This window comes from Oryctolagus cuniculus, chromosome 9, assembly GCF_051225735.1.
Source record: "Oryctolagus cuniculus isolate XC-2025 breed Fujian yellow rabbit chromosome 9, ASM5122573v1, whole genome shotgun sequence".
NCBI classification, from domain to species: Eukaryota; Metazoa; Chordata; class Mammalia; order Lagomorpha; family Leporidae; genus Oryctolagus; species Oryctolagus cuniculus.
In genome coordinates, this window is record NC_142875.1 from 61,726,915 (window position 1) to 61,743,476 (window position 16,562).

At 39.4% G+C, this 16,562-nt stretch overlaps 1 long non-coding RNA gene and 1 other non-coding gene across 7 annotated transcripts in view; both read left to right on the top strand.

Moving 5' to 3' along the window:
• The window catches only part of LOC127492122 (uncharacterized), a 140,826-nt gene extending 132,783 nt beyond the window's left edge, over nucleotides 1-8,043 (top strand). For 4 of the 6 annotated variants that reach the window (XR_016213242.1, XR_016213243.1, XR_016213238.1 and 1 more), the window contains 2 exons: nucleotides 7,180-7,276; nucleotides 7,840-8,043. This is a non-coding gene — a long non-coding RNA (uncharacterized LOC127492122). Of the gene's footprint in view, nucleotides 1-450; nucleotides 3,805-7,179; nucleotides 7,277-7,839 lie in introns of those variants that run through there. The other 2 variants (XR_016213241.1, XR_016213239.1) reach the window with 1 other exon arrangement.
• A 7,280-nt stretch (nucleotides 8,044-15,323) lies between these two features.
• Nucleotides 15,324-15,430, top strand: LOC127492191 (U6 spliceosomal RNA). Its single transcript, XR_007921351.3, has one exon. It is a non-coding gene; the product is annotated as a U6 spliceosomal RNA (small nuclear RNA).
• Nucleotides 15,431-16,562: the final 1,132 nt, after the last annotated feature.

Genomic DNA, 16,562 nt, shown 5'->3' on the forward strand with positions numbered 1-16,562 from the left:
ACGGAACCTCACAGCTCATGTCCAACTTTTGGGCAACTGAGAATTTTGACCAGTTTTGATCAGGAAATTTACATGACAGGGTCCTACTTTTTAAGAAGATCTCCTAGTAGCTAGGGGAGGATTGACTGTGAGGAAACAGAAATGGTAGCAAGGAAACCAGAAAGATCATGGTGGCAGGAGATGAAAAGAAAGCACCACATTCAAAGTAGACTTTAGAGATCTGGTTGATGGGGCTTGGTGATGGACTGACATGAGTTTGCAGGGGATGGAAACACTGAGGGTGAATTCTAATGGGTTAAAATTTCCACAATAATATGTATTTTTTAAAAAAATATGTGGGATCAGTATTCAGCCTGGTGGTTGAGACCCCCATATCCCACAGTTAGAGTACTTGTGTTCCATGCCTGGCTCTGGTACCTGACTCCAGTTTCATATTAATGTGTGCCCTAGGAGGCAGCAGGTGATGACTCAAGTAACTGAGTTCCTGTCACTTACTTGGAAGACGTGGACTGAGTGCCTGGCTCCTGGCTTCAACCTGGCCTACCCCTGGCCATTGTAGACATTTGAGTTGTAAATCATTACATGGAAGGTCTAAGTAAATAAATAAATAATTCCTTGTATATGTCTGATTCTCTGAATTATAATATTTTAGCCTTTTTTCTAAAAAGTACAATGTGTTTTTTTCTTTGTAATAGATTACCTCCATACATAGTGGCTTAAAACAACAGTTTCATTAGCTCATGATTCTGTGATCTGTCTATTTGGGCTATGTTAACCTTGGCAGTTCTTTTGCTAGTCTTCCCTGGGTTCCCTCACTTGGCTACACATAGCTGATGGGCTTGCTGGTTGGCCTTACTATTCGACTGATATGTTGGCCAAATCAGGAGAGAATGTAGAAGGGACATTTGAATGATACTGATTCTTCTGATCCATGAGTAATGAATATCTTTCCATTTTTTGGTGTCCTTGATGATACCTTTCATCAAAGTTTGAAAATTTTCATTGTAGACATCTTTCACTTCTTTCCTTAAATTTATTCCTAAATATTTGGATTTTTGGTGGCTATTATGAATAGGATTTCTTTCTTGATTTCTCTTTCTGTGAGTTCATCTTTAGCATACCAAAAATCTGTATTTTTTGTATGTTTATAACCTGCAACTTTACTGAATTGGTTTATCAATTCTAACAGCGTTTTGGTGGAGTGTTTAGGTTTTTCCATGTACAACATCATATCATCTGCAAACATGGATAATTTGATTTCCTCTTTTCTAATTTTGATGTCCTTTATTTCTTTCTCCTCCCTGACTGCTCTTGTAAAAATTTCCAGTACTATATTGAATAAGAGTGGTGAAAGTGGACATCCTTGTCTTGTTCTAGATCTGAATGGAAATGCTCTTTCAGTTTTCTCCCAGTCAGTATGATATGGACTGTTGGCTTGTGATAAATAGCTTTTATAATTTTGAGGAATGTTCCTCCTATATCTAATTTGTGGAGGGTTTTCATCATGAAGAGGTGTTGAATCTTATCAAATGCTTTTTTTTTTTTTTGCATCTATTGAGATGACCACATAGTTTTTGTTCTTCATTCTATTGATGTGATTTAAGACATTTATTCATTTGTGAATATTGAACCACTCTTGCATTTCTGGGATAAATCCCGCTTGATCATGATATATGATCGTTTTGATGTGGTTTTAGATTTGATTTGCTACTATTTTGTTGAGAATCTTTACATCTATATTCATTAAGGCTGTAGATCTGTAATTTTCATGTTGTGTCTTTGTTTAGTTTTAGTATCAAAGTAATGCTGGCCTCATAAAAAGAGTTTGGTAGAATTCCATCCTGTTCAGTATTTTGGAATAGTTTGAAGAATATTGGAGTTACTTCCTTTTTGAATGCTTTATATAATTCAGTAATAAAGCCATCAGGTCCCAGACTTCTCCTTGATGGAAGACATTTTAATTACTGTTTCAATCTCATTGCTTGTTATGGGTCTGTTTAGATTGTCTGTATCTTCTTGATTTAATTTTGGTAGGTTACACGAATTCAGGAATTTATTTTTTTTAGGTTTTCTAGTTTATTAACATTTAGTTCTTCATAGTAGTTTCTTATGACTCTTTGTATGTTAGTGGTGTCAGTTGTAGTGCCTCCTTTTTCATTTCTAATTTTATTTGCTTGAGTTTTTTCTCTTTTTTCCTTTGTTAACCTGACTAGAGGTTCATCTTCTTTGTTCCTTGGGTGTGTATATTTGTTCCACAGAGTTCAGTGTCAGTCTCCCTGGCAAATAGGATAGCCAGGGCCTTGTTCTTGGTGCTGAGGGAGACAGGAGTGGCTGCCACTTTCCTACTAGCAAGCCTGAGTGATGCTGGAGCTTGGGCACAGATTACTGTGGCGTGGCTCTAGGACTGTGTGATATGGATGGACCCTTCCTCAGGTCCTGCTAGGAGAGTCCAACTGGTGCTGTGGCTTCTAATACCAACAGTACTAGTCCTAGGACCAGGGGGTGAGAGTTGGATTCTGTTCCAGTCCTGCAGGGTGACTATAAGATATATATACAGGATATTTTACCCTGGAGGGTATGAGTCCAGAGAGGTGGAATGCAGATAAGTTCTTCCCTATGTCCAGCAGGTAGATTCCGGTGACACCAAGAAATTTAGAACAAGTGGTTACAGCCCTGGTATTGCAGGGTGTAGTGGGGTCATTCACTGGATCTCCCAGTGTGGGAGCAGATTTTTTTAATGGGTTGCTTCTAGTGTTAGCCCCCAGAAGCTAAGGCAATGTAGAGTGTATGAGTGTAGCTCTGTGGCTGCTGCCCCAAAACTTCCACAGTTGCAATATTCAGGGGATCTGTCCTTTGCCCCACCTGCTACCCTGACTCTGTCTATGGTGCTGGTAGGAGAACAGAGGTATGCTGCCTGACTTTTGGCTGCCTAGTATGGTGCTCTGCAGGAGTAGGGGAAGGGAAGGAAGCAAGTCTGCTCCCGGCTCCAAGCCCTATAGTTTCTTGGACCCCAGTCAACTCACCAGGCTGAAGTAATGTCCGTGAGTGACTGTGGAATTCCCTCTCTGCTAAACTGCAAGTGAGAGGGCACACAGCAATTTCTGCCTACTTTGACATGGTAAGATGGCGGCTCACAGTGGCAGCTGCCTATGCCTCGTGGCTCACTGCTGTGGTGTCTCTGTCTTCTCTCCTCTTGTCCCACAGAGTCATTGTGGGTTTTTTTGTTTGTTTTCTTCACTTCTACATTGAAAATTACACCAGTTGCTCCCCTGTAAACATAGTCCTTCCTTTGTTTTCATATCCCAGAGCAGCTTATGTTAGTGTGGCTGTACCCTATTCAGCCATCTTGGCAACACAGTGAAGCAATATTGATAACTATATACCAAATGATATGCTAACCACAAGTTTTTATGCTCTCTATATTAACAACCACAAATAAGAGAAGATGTGATATTTGTCTTTTTGGGTTTGGCATATTTCACTTAAAAATTAGAAAATACAGAGAATAAAAATGAATAAAGGAAAAAGTCACCTATAATTTCACTGTCTTCAGAAAAATCATTGTTAACATTTTCTATAGTTTTCCCAGAATTTTTATATGCATATTACTTCAGTCACTCATTTATTTTTTCATTCAACAAATAGATTTTGAGCTGCTTATCCAAAATTAGGTGTAGCTAGATACATCAGAGTCTAAAAAAAAGTCATATCCATCCAGGAGATTATACTGTGATAAGAAGACAGACTCAGAAAACTATGAAGCAATTAAACATTTTTTCCACTTATAATAATGGCTATTAAAGGAAAATATACTAGGAGTATACTAGGAGAATGTTTAACAAGAGAGCATGGGTCTTAGAAATATACTAGGAGTATACTAGGAGAATGTTTAACAAGAGAGCATGGGTCTTAGAAAAATGGTCATAAAGAAGTAATATGTTATATTTTATATACTATAAAATGTGATGTTTCACCTTTTTGTAACACATAATTTATTATGTTGTACATATGTTACATGTGTAATATGTGTTATATAGCACATGAATAAAAGAATGTGAAATCTTTCCACTCTAATAAATGTGTTAACATCTCTCTTACTTTCAAGATTTATTTGTTTATTAACATTTTACTTATTTTAATACCTGTATCATATTCCACTGAAAAGTGTGCCATGTTTATTCAACAAATCCCCTGCTATTAGACATTTGAATTGCTTTTTTTTTTTTTTTTACTCCAAGCAATGTTGCAGTGAACATTCTGGCAAGCATTCTAATATGTTCATTGAAAAGGCATAATTGTGGTACAAATGGGGAAATTATGTGCTGTGAAGCAAAATTCTACAACATATCTTGACCTTATATATCCCCTAAGGAAGCATAATGGAAATATTTATTTTTGAAATAAAATTTCTCATGTACTGCCAGCTATGCTTAGATGGTCATTTATGGAGATCCTTGGGGATAACTTAGACTATCTTTCTTGGATGAAGATTTATGGATGGTAGATGGGGACAGAATGTCAAGGGAAGTGATAAGTGTGTATACAAAGAGAAAAAAGCCAGAACACCACCCCTGCAGTTTCAAATCAGGGTGAAATCTGTTGTCACAATATTGTGTTGCCAGTATATATTCTTTTTCCCATCAGTGTGGTTTTTGTTACTTCATCTGTGGCCAGTTTCCAAAAGCCATGAGTGAGTCCCGACAAGGTAAGCATTAGAGTGTCTGATTTTTTCATGAGTAATATGCCAGGAGAGTGCTCTAAACAAACAGCTGAGTTCACCCATGTAGCGGGAGATTGAAGTTGTCTGAATGAAAATAAAGTATGATAAGATGATAGAATTCATATGATTTGTCTTACACAGGGTGAGTCTGATATTCATTTAAGAAATGATAATTTCGAATTGTACCTTCAGTTTGAATAGAAGAGGTTTTAGCAGGTTTTTATCATGTAAAGTTATGATATTTTTGGTTTATAGTATAATATGACTTTACCATGTGGTTCATTGTGAGGTGAACTTACTTATGTGTCTGTTGTCAAGAAACAGCTTATTATCTTATTCTTTTTACTATTTTCTTTTTCTACTTAATACCATTGGTTGAGCTCTTTACTTAACACAGACGTAGTCTTAGGTGTTTAAATACAATTGAAAATTGATCCCTGTAAAAAATAAGAGTGGAAATAAGAGAGGGAGGAGATATATAGTTCAGCACACATTCCCCTGAACTTATACCTAAGGGGAAAGCTAAAAAATTGCCATGGGACTCCAAATCCCATTAGATTGGCAGGTACTAATGCCATCTTACTAGTTAAAATGTCCTTTTTAAGTGCATAACTGATTATAAAGATAGGAATAATTGTCAAAGGGATCATATAAATAAGACCCAAGTGTCTGCTAATAACAATAGATAGAATTAAAAAGGAGAGTATGATCCAACTTGGGAAGCAGGCCACATAGCAGACTCATAGAATGACAAATGCCCTAAACAGCACTCTGGCCTCAGAATCAGCCCTTAAGGCATTTAGATATGGCTAAAAAGCCCATGAGAGCATTTCAGGAGTGGAAAGCCAAGACACTGTCAAAAAATTACCTACATGAAAATCTCTGTGAGAGAGATCCTGCTGGAAAGAAGGGGTCGTCAAAGAAGGAGGTACCTTTCTCTGAAGGGAGGAGAGAACTTCCACTTTGATTATGGCCTTGTCTAAATAACGTCAGAGTTTGTGGACTCAAGAGGCTTCCATAGCCTTGGCAGCTCATGACAAGAGCCTCAGGTGATCACTGACATCATAAATAAGAGTGTCAATTGTTAAATCAACAACAGGAGTCACTGTGCACTTTCTCCGCATGTAGGACCTCTGTCCTTAATAAGTTGTAATATGAGAATAAATGGTAAAACTTATCTTCAAACAGCACTTTATTCTTTGTGTTTCTGTGTGGGTGCAACCTGTTGAAATCTTTACTTGGTATAGAGTTAATCTTCTGTATATAAAAATAATTCAAAATGAATCTTAATGAAGAATGGGATGAGAGAGGGAGTAGGAGGTGGGATGGGAGTCAGGGTGAGAGGGTGGGTATGGGGGGAAGAACTGCTATATTCCTAAAGCTGTACCTATGAAATTTATGTTTATTAACAAAAGCTTTCTAAAAAAACAAAAAACAACAAATATGTGTCCATTTGCTCTGATTAACTATGAGGAAACACTTTGAATTATAAACCCAGTGGAAGAAAGTGGTTTAAAAATTTTTCTTTTGCCTTACAAATCTCTTTTATTCAGGTAACATGAGTATGGTACACGTGCATTGTTAATTTGGGGGATTATAATCTCAGTGACCAAATTTAATCAAATTACCATCAAAAATGGGATTCTTTGAGAAGCATTCCCTCTTTTTAGCTAAACCTGGATTGACTCACATTTTAGAGCGTTTTGTCCAGAAGAATAATGGAATCTGAAAACTCTACATTTTGTCAGTGACTTTCAAGCAACCGGTAACATCCACAACAAAAATACAACCTAGACTTTCAGGGGAAATTTTTTCTTCCCTTTTTGAAAATGCTAGATGCTTACTCTCCCAAATTTCCTTGAAAAGGGTCAGATCAGAAGATGGGGTGGGGTAGGGTGGGGATTTAGGGCCCTTAGAAATGTTGCTCAATTAAATTGCTTTTCAATTTTAGAAGACACTTTTAGTGTTTATTTTTAATTTTTATTTGAGAGAGAGAGAGGGAGAGCAAGTGAGAGAGTACACGTACAAGACAGCACTCACATTCATTAGTTTATATCCCCAATGCCTACAATGGCTAGGTGTGAGCCAGGAACTCAGTTTGAGTCTCCCATGTAGATGGTAGAGACTTAACCTCTTGAGTCATCACCTGCTGCCTCCCAGGGTCTGCATTAGCAAGAAGGTGAAATTGGGAGTGGAGATAGGACTCAAACCCAGGCACTCTGATGTGGGGTGCTGGCATAGCAACTTGGCATCTTAACCCCTGGCCAAAGGTTTAAACAGTAAGGCTGTTGTGCTGTTACTTGTGTCTAGTACAACTTTAACACAGCTTTCCAAACAGTGACTTAGCAACATCCCCATCCATTTTTTTGCTTGGAAACAGGAGTGACCTCTTTGTTCTCAAAAAGGGAGCTTTAATGTCCTCGGAGAAAATCACTAACAAACTCACTTTATTCTTCCAGCAAAGTGTATGGGGTCTTCCCTGAGTGTCTTCTGGTTTTTGGAGCTTAATGTCTGGTGTAGGAGACAGATAATGTAGAGATCAACACAAGAACTAAGGTAAGGGCATGAAGGCAGTGAAAGCAGAGAACCAGGGTGGAAGATGGATGTGGGAGGGGAGGAGAACCAATTCACGCCAGGTGAAGAGGAATGCCTTTCAGCTCAAAGCTGGGATGGCATCGGCCATGAGCATTTGTCCATCCCTGTAAAAGGTCCCAACACAGAGTAGGAACTCAGTAGGCGGGTGCAGAATGAACAGGTAGATGGATGTGTGGGTAAAAAGCCCTTGGGGCAGGAAGAATGACCTAGAGAGCACAAAGGAGGCTAGTGGGGCTGCAGCACCATGTACAGGATGGGACAGGGTGCTGAGAGGTGATGGTGGAGAGGCAGATGTGGCTCACAGGTGCTGCAGAGGGTTGAGGTCCTCTTGGTAAGAATTGTGAACTGTGTATGTCTTTGGAAGATACTGCAGGCTTTGAAGATGACAGGAATCTGAATTTTGATCTTAAAAAATTGCTAGGGGCCGGCACTGTGGCTCAGTGGGTTAAAGCCCTGGCCTGAAGCACAGGCATCCCATATCGGCACTGGTTCTAGTCCTGGCTGCTGCTTCTCTTCCAATCCAGCTCTCTGCTATGGCCTGGGAAAGCAGTACAAGATGGCCCAAGTCCTTGGGCCCCTGCACCTATGTGGGAGACTGGGAAGAAACTCCTGGCTCCTGGGTTCGGATCGGCACAGCTCCAGGTGTTGCGGCCATTTGAGGAGTGAACCAGCGGATGGGAAGACCTCTCTCTCTGTCTCTACCTCTCTCTGTAACTGTCTTTCAAATAAATAAATCTTTTTTAAAAATTGCTAAATATTAACCCAATTATTCAACACAATTTTGGAGGAAAAAAAAAACACCAAAGCCAGAGGCCTCACACTTCTTTATTTTAAACCCACAACAATTAAAACAGTGTGGTACTGGCAAAGAGACAGACATACAGAGCAATGGAATACAATAGGCCATGTAGAAATAAACTCTCCCGCATATGGCTAAATGATTTTCAATAAGGGGGCCAAGACCATTCAGCAGGGGAAAGGACGGACTTCTCAAATCTGCAAGCAAAAGACTGAAATTGGACTTTAACCCTATACTACATATAAATATTAATTCAAAGTGGATTAAAAACCTATCCAGAAGATCTAAAAAGCTAAAACTCTTAGAAGAAAATACAGGGCAAAACCTCTCTTGGATGTGACACCAAATACACAGGCAACAAAAGTAAAAAACTGATAAATTGGACTATATGTAAATAAAAACTTCTGTGTTTCAGCACACAATCAGCAGAGTGAAATGGAAAATTACAGAATGGGAGAAAGTATTTGTAAATCATGCATCTAATAAGCGGTTACGTTCTAGGAGAAGTAAAGAGCTCCAAACCCCAATAATACATAAACAAAACCCCTAAACAACCAGATTAAAAACTCGGCAAAGGAATTGAGTAGAAATGTCTCCATGGAAGATATTTGGATAGATGCTCAACATTCCTGGTGGTTAGAGAAATGCTAATAAAAACAGATATCATCGCCTCATGTCCGTTAGCACAGCTATTATGAAAAGACTAGAAAGTGACAAGTATAGCAGAGAATGTGAAGAAATTGGAACCCTTCTGCATAATTGGAGGGAAAATGTAAAATGGTACAGTTCCCATGGAGAACAGTATGGTAGATGCTCCAAAGTAAAAAATAGAACTGCTATATGACCAAACCCACTTCTGAGTATATAGTCTCAAAATGGGAAGCAAGTACTCAAAGAGACATTTGTACGTCACGTTCAAGGCAGTGTTATTTACAGTAGCTGAGAAGTGGAGACAACCCAAGTGCCCATCAACTGATGAAACATGGACACATGTGGTCTGTATATTACATGGAATATTATTTAGCCTTCAAAAGGAAGGAAATTCTAATGCACATGCTACAATGTTTATGAACCTTAAGGATTTTATGCTAAGTGAAATAAGTCACCAAAGGACAAATATGTGTAGTGACATTCACATGGCAGAAAGTAGAATGGTGGTTGCCAGAGGCTTGGAAAGGGAGATATGGTGACTTACTGGTTATTGAGTATCCACATAATTTCAGTTTTATGAAATGAAAAAAAGTTCTTGAGATGAGTTGCATAGATATGTGACTTACTGTGTTTTTTATTTATTTATTTTTTTTTTTTTGACAGGCAGAGTGGACAGTGAGAGAGAGAGAGACAGAGAGAAAGGTCTTCCTTTTTTGCCGTTGGTTCACCCTCCAATGGCCGCCGCGGCCGGCGCGCTGCGGCCGGCGCACCGCGCTGATCCGATGGCAGGAGCCAGGAGCCAGGTGCTTTTCCTGGTCTCCCATGGGGTGCAGGGCCCAAGCACTTGGGCCATCCTCCACTGCACTCCCTGGCCACAGCAGAGGGCTGGCCTGGAAGAGGGGCAACCGGGACAGAATCCGGCGCCCCAACTGGGACTAGAACCCGGTGTGCCGGCGCCGCTAGGCGGAGGATTAGCCTAGTGAGCCGCGGTGCCGGCCTGAACTGTGTTTTTAAAAATGGTTGCTATAACTGTTGAAATCTTTACTTAGTATATACTAAGTTGATCTTCTGTATAAAGATAATTAAAAATGAATCTTAATGAAGAATGGGATGAGAGAGGGAGTAGGAGATGGGATGGTTTGCGGGTGGGAGGGTGGTTATGGTTTGAAAAACTGCTATAATCCAAAAGTTATACTTTCAAAATATATATTTATTAAATAAAAGTTTAAAAAATAGTTGCTATAACCAATTTTTTATGTGTTTTGCCACAAATTTATTTATTCATTTATTTTTAAAGTTTTTATTTAATGCATGCAAATTTCATAGATACAACTTTAGGAATATAGTAGTTTTTTTCCCCCCATACCAACCCTCCCACCCCCATGCCCATCTCACCTACTCCCTCTCCCATCTCTTCACTGGGTTGTTTGTTTTGTTATTGTGGAGATTTCTTGATCTCTTTGTAGATTTTGGTTCTTAATCCTTTATCAATTGCATCATTTGCAAATAATTCAAATAATTTCTCCCATTCTGTCAGTTTCCTCTTCACTTTCCTATTTCTTTTGCAGTGCAGAATCTTCTCCAGTTGAAGTAATCCCATTTGTTAATTTGGGCTTTGACTGCCTGTGCCTCTGGGGTCTTTTCCAGAAATTCTTTGCCTGTGCCAATGTCTTGCAGAGTTTCCTAAATATTCTCAATTAATTTGATGGTGTTGGGTCATAGATTTTGATCTTTAATCCACACACACACACATACACAAACACACACACATACACACACAAACACACACACAAGCACACACACACACACAAACAATTTTGAGTGAATTTTTTTATTTTGAATGGATGTTTTGTAAGATGTTAGGTAGGGGTTCTGCTTCATACTTCTGCATATGGAAATGCAGTTTTCCCAGCACCATTTGTTGGAAGATTGTCCTTGTTCCAGGGATTGACTTTTGCTTCTTTCTTTCTTTCTTTCTTTCTTTCTTTCTTTCTTTCTTTCTTTCTTTCTTTCTTTCTTTCTTTCTTTCTTTCTTTCTTTCTTTCTTTCTTCTCTCTCTCTCTCTCTCTCTTTCCTTCCTTCCTTCCTTCCTTCCTATTTATTTATTTATTTATTTTTGACAGGTAGAGTTAGACAGTGAGAGAGAGAGACAGAGAGAAAGGTCTTCCTTTTCCCCTTGGTTCACCCCCAAGTGGCCACTACGGCCGGAGTGTTGCGGCTGGCATGCTGCGCCGATCCTAAGCCAGGAGCCAGGTGCTTCCTCCTGGTCTCCCATGCGGGTGCAGGGCCCAAGGACCTGGGCCATCCTCCACTGCACTCGTGGGCCACAGCAGAGAACTGGACTGGAAGAGGAACAACCAGGACAGAATCCGGTGCCCTGATCGGAACAAGAACCTGGGGTGCCAGCGCTGCTGGCGGAGGATTAGCCTAGTGAGCCGCAGTGCCGACGACTTTTGCTTCTAAATCAACTATAAGCTGGTTGTAGATGTTTGGATTGATTTCTGGGGTTTCTATTCTGTTCCATTGGTCTGTCCATCTATTTTTGTACCAGGCTATTTTGATTATAACTGCCTTATAGTATGTCTTAAAATATGGTATTGTGATGCCTCTGGCTTTGCTTTTGTTGTATAAGATTGCTTTAGCTATTCAAGATCTCCTGTGCCTCCATTTGAATTTCAGCATCATTTTTTCTAGATCTGGAAGAATATCTTTGGTATTTTGATTGGTATCACATTGAATCTGTAAATTGCTTTTGGAAGAATTGACATTTTGTTGATATTGATTCTTCCAATACATGAACATGGAAGGTTTTTCCATTTTTTTGTATCTTCTTCTATTTCTTTCTTTTATGTTTTGTAGTTCTCATCGTAGAGAGCTTTGACATCCTTGGTTAAAGTTATTCCAAGATATTTGATGTTTTTTGCAGATGTTGTGAATGGGATTGATTTTAGAAATTCATTCTCAGCTGTGTTATTATCTGTGTTTACTAAGGCTGTTGATTTTTGTGTATTGACTTTATATCCTGCTAATTTACCAAACTCTTCTATGAGTTCCAATAGTCTCTTAGTGGGGGGGCTGGCGCTGTGGTGTAATGGGTAAAGCTTCTGCCTGCAGTGCTGACATTCCATCCAGACACCGGTTCAAGACCCTGCTGCTCTGCTTCTGATATAGCTCTTGCTATGGCCTCAGAAAGCAGTAGAAGATGGTCCAAATCCTTGGGGCCCTGCACCCATGTGGGAAGACCCGGAGGAAGCTCCTGGCTCCCAGTTTTAGATCAATGCAGCTCTGGCTGTTGCGGCCAACAGGGGAGTGAACCAGCTGATGGAATACCTCTCTCTCTTCTCTTCTCTTCTCTTCTCTTTCTTTGTTTGTAACTCTGACTTTCAAATTAATAAATATATCTTTAAAAAATAGCCTCTTAATGGGATCTTTTGGATCCCCTATATATAGAATCATGTCATCTGCAAATAAGGATGGTTTGGCTTCCTCCTTCCCAATTTGTATCCCTTGATTTCTTTTTCTTGCCTAATGGCTCTGGCTAAAACTTCCAGGACTGTATTCAATAGCAATGCTGGGAGTGGGCATCCCTGTCTGGTACCAGATCTCAGTGGGAATGCTTCTAACTTTTCCCCATTCAATATGATGCTGGTCATGAGTTTTTTATAAATTGCCTTGATTGTGTTGAAGAATGTTATTTCTAAACCAAATTTGCTTAGAGTTTTCATCATAAAAGGGTATTGTATTTTGTCAAATGCATTCTATGCATCTATTTAGATAATCATATGGTTTTTGTTCTTCAACTTGTTAATGTGATGTATCACATTGATTGATTTGTGAATGTTGAGCCATACCAGGGATACCCTGCATACCAGGGATAAATCTCACTTGCTCCAGGTGAGTGATCTCTCTGGTGTGTTGTTGGATTCGATTGGCCAGAATTTTGTTGAGGATTTTTGCATCTATGTTCATCAGGGAAATTGGTCTGTAGTTCTCTTTCTCTGCTGCATCTTTTCTGGGTTTAGGAATTAAGGTGATGCTGGCTTCATAGAAAGATTTTGGGAAGATCCCTTCCCTTTCAATTGTTTGAATAATTTGAGAAGAATTGGAGTTAGTTCTTCTTTAAATGTCTGGTAGAATTCAGCAGTGAAACCATCCATTCCTGGGCTTTTCTTTGTTGGGAGAGCCTTTATTACTGATTCAATTTCTGTCTTGGTTATGGGTCTGTTTAGGTTTTCTATGTTGTCATGGCTCAATTTAGCTAAGTTGTATGTGTCCAGGAATTTATTTCTTCTAGATTCCCCAGTTCATTGGCATACAGCTCTTTGTAGTGGTTTCTGATGATTCTTTTTATTTCTGTGTTATCTGTTGTTATATTTCCATTTTCATCTCTAATTTTATTGATTTGGGTCTTCTCTCTTCTTTTTTAGTTACTTGGGCCAATGGTGTGTCAATTTTGTTTTTATTTTTTCAAAAAACAGCTCTTTATTTTGCTGTTCTTTTTTTTTTTTTTTTTGTTTCAATCTTGTTGATTTCTCTAATGTTAAGTATTTCTTTTCTTCTACTAGTTTTGAGTTTGGTTTGCTGTTGTTTTTCTGGATCCTTGAGGTGCATAGATAGTTCATTTATTTGTTGCCTTTCCAGTTTCTTGATGCAGACACCAGTTGCTATCAACTTTCCTCTTAACACTGCTTTTGCTGTATCCCACAAATTTTGGTATGTTGTATTGCCATCTTCATTGGTTTCCAGAAATTTTTTGATTTCCCTTTTGATTTCTTCAATGACCCATTGTTCATTCAGAAACATGTTGTTCATTCTCCATGTATTTGCATATAATGTAGAGATTCTTGAATTACTGATTTCCAGCTTCAATGCATTGTGGTCTGAGGAGATGCATGGAATGACTTCATTTTTTTGAATTTGCTGAGACTCATTTTATGGCCTAGCATATGGTCAATCCTAGAGAAAGTTCCATGCACTGGAGAAAAAGATGTGTACTCTGTGGCTTTAGGGTGGAAAGCTCTGTAGATATCTTCTAGGTCTACTTGGTCTAAGGTGTTGATTAGCTCTGTTATTTCCTTGCTGATTTTCTGTCTGGTTGATCTGTCCATTGCTGAAAGTAGGGTATTGAAGTCCCCCATTACTATTGTATTTGAATCCATATCTCCCTTTAAGTCCCTTAACAATTCTCTTAAATAGCCAGGTACCCTGTAATTATGTGCATATACAGTTATAATAGTCATATCTTCCTGTTGAATTGATCCTTTCATCATTATATAGTATCCTTTTTTGTCTCTCTTAATAGGTTTTTTGTTAAAGTCTATTTTGTCTGATATTAGGATGGCCACACCAGCTCTTTTTTGATTTTTGTTAGCATGGATTATCTTTCTCCATCCTCTCAGTCTGTGTGCTTCTTTGTTGGTAAGGTGTGTTTTTTGTAGGCAGCAAATAGATGGGTTATCATTTTTCATCCATTCAACCAGTCTGTGTCTTTAAACTGTGTTTGTTTGTTTGTTTTTTTGTTTTGACAGGCAGAGTGGACAGTGAGAGAGAGAGAGAGAGAAAGGTCTTCCTTTGCCATTGGTTCACCCTCCAATGGCCGCCGTGGCCGGCGCACCGTGCTGATCTGATGGCAGGAGCCAGATACTTATCCTGGTCTCCCATGGGGTAACTTTTAATTAGGGAGCTGAGATCATTTGCATTCAGTGTGACTATTGTTAAATACCATTTTTGCCCTGCCATGTTTCCTTAAATAGTCCTGGTTATGTATTTTGAATTTCATTTTTACTTTTGCTGGGTCATTTTCTGCATTCATCTTCTTTTTTTAGTGATGTTGCAGCATCTTTTTTGAGCATCTTTTGTAGTTAGAAATTCTTTCAATTTCTGCTTTTTGTGGAAGGTCCTTGTTTCTGGTTTTTTTTTTTTTTTCTTCCACAAATGATAGTTTTGCAGGGTACAGTATTCTGGGTTGACAGTTTTTTTCTCTTAAGACTTTTGATATGTTTCACCATTGTCTCCTTGCCTATAGGGTTTGCGATGAGAAGTCTGGGGTGAGTCTAATTGGCTTTCCTCAGAATGTGATTCATCATTTCTCTTGTGCACATTTTAAGATCTGTTCTTTGTGTTTCACTGAGGTGAGTTTTGCTACTATGCTTCATGGTGAATTTCTCTTCTGCTCCTGTCTATTGGGAGTTCTGTGTATTTCTTCTACTTGGATGTCTCTTTCTTTACAAATTGTGGAAATTCTCTGCTATTATTTCATTAAGAAGGCCTTCTAATCCCTTCTCTCTTTCCACATCTTCCAGAATTCCTAGGATTTGTAAGTTTGGTCGTTTGATGGAATCTTGTAACTCTCCAACAGTGATTTTTAATCTTCTAATTTCTTCTTCTTGTATTTGGTATCACTATATTATTTCTGGAAGTTTGTCTTCTAGTTCTGATATTCTTTCTTCTGTTTCATCTGTTCTATTGCTAAGACTTTCCACTGCATTTTTTATTTGGTTCATTGGATTCTTCATTTCCAGTAATTCATTCTGGCTTCTCTTTAAAATCTCAGTTTCTGTGCTCGCTTCGGCAGCACATATACTAAAATTGGAATGATACAGAGAAGATTAGCATGGCCCCTGTTCAAGGATGACACGCAAATTCGTGAAGTGTTCCATATTTAAAAAAATAAAATAAAATAAAATCTCAGTTTCTTGGGAGTGCTTTTCATTTAGATCATGAATTTGTCTCTGATTGCTTCTTTTTTTTTATTTGACAGGTGGAGTTATAGACAGTAAGAGAAAGGGAGAAAGGTCTTCCTTCTGTTGGTTCACTCCCCTAATGGCCGCTATGGCTGATGCTGTGCTGATCCGAAGCCAGGAGCTGGGTGCTTCCTCCCGGTCTCCTATGCAGGTGCAGGGACCCAAGCACCTGGGCCATCCTCCACTGCCCTCCCGGGTCACAGCAGAGAGCTGGACTGGAAGAGGAACAACTGGGACTAGTACCCGGCACCCCAACCGGGACTAGAACCTGGGGTGCCGGCGCTGCAGGCGGAGGATTAGCCAAGTGAGCCACAGCTCTGATTGCTTCTAAGTAATCTGACTATTAATTTTCTTAACTCCTTTTCTGGCATATCCTCGATCTCTTCTTCAGCTTCAATTATTGAGGATTTATATTGCTCCTCTGATGAGTTCATAAAGCCTTCCTTATTCTTGTTCAGGATTTTTCCTTTGTTCTTTGGTATTTCTGGTTGATTTTATTTTTAAATCGATTAACGTCTGCTGTGAGCTGCTACCCATCTGTATGTTGCAAGTGGAAGCATGCAGCCCTATCTCCTGGAGCCCTGTTTACTTCTAGATCCTGATGGAGGTGGGTACCAGGGCTTTGGTTCACTAATCCCCGCCTGCTGGGCTAGGTGCACTTCTTACTGGTTCATGAAAGGAGCTTGGGTTTTCACTGTTTAGGACTATGTTGTACAGCTTGCGTGGTGGTTTAGGAACTCACTCTGAAGTGTTGTGATCCTTGTTCCCAGGTGGTGCGTGTTGTGAGGTGTCCCCTGCAATTGATGTGTGTGTGCTCAGGAGGCAGATGTCGTGGTCCCCTGCTTACACTCGAAAATGTAAACCATCAATATGGCTTCTTCTCACTGGCTGTAGGTTCGGTTGGGGGGAAAGGGGGAGAAACAGAAAGACCATGGCTTGCCCAACCTCTCTGCCTGTTTCCCTACAATTTCTCCTTCTTCCTACTTGGAGCTTCAAACAGAGTTCACCAAGCTTCTTCCTTGCCCACTGCTATCTGCATCTCTATGGACTCGCT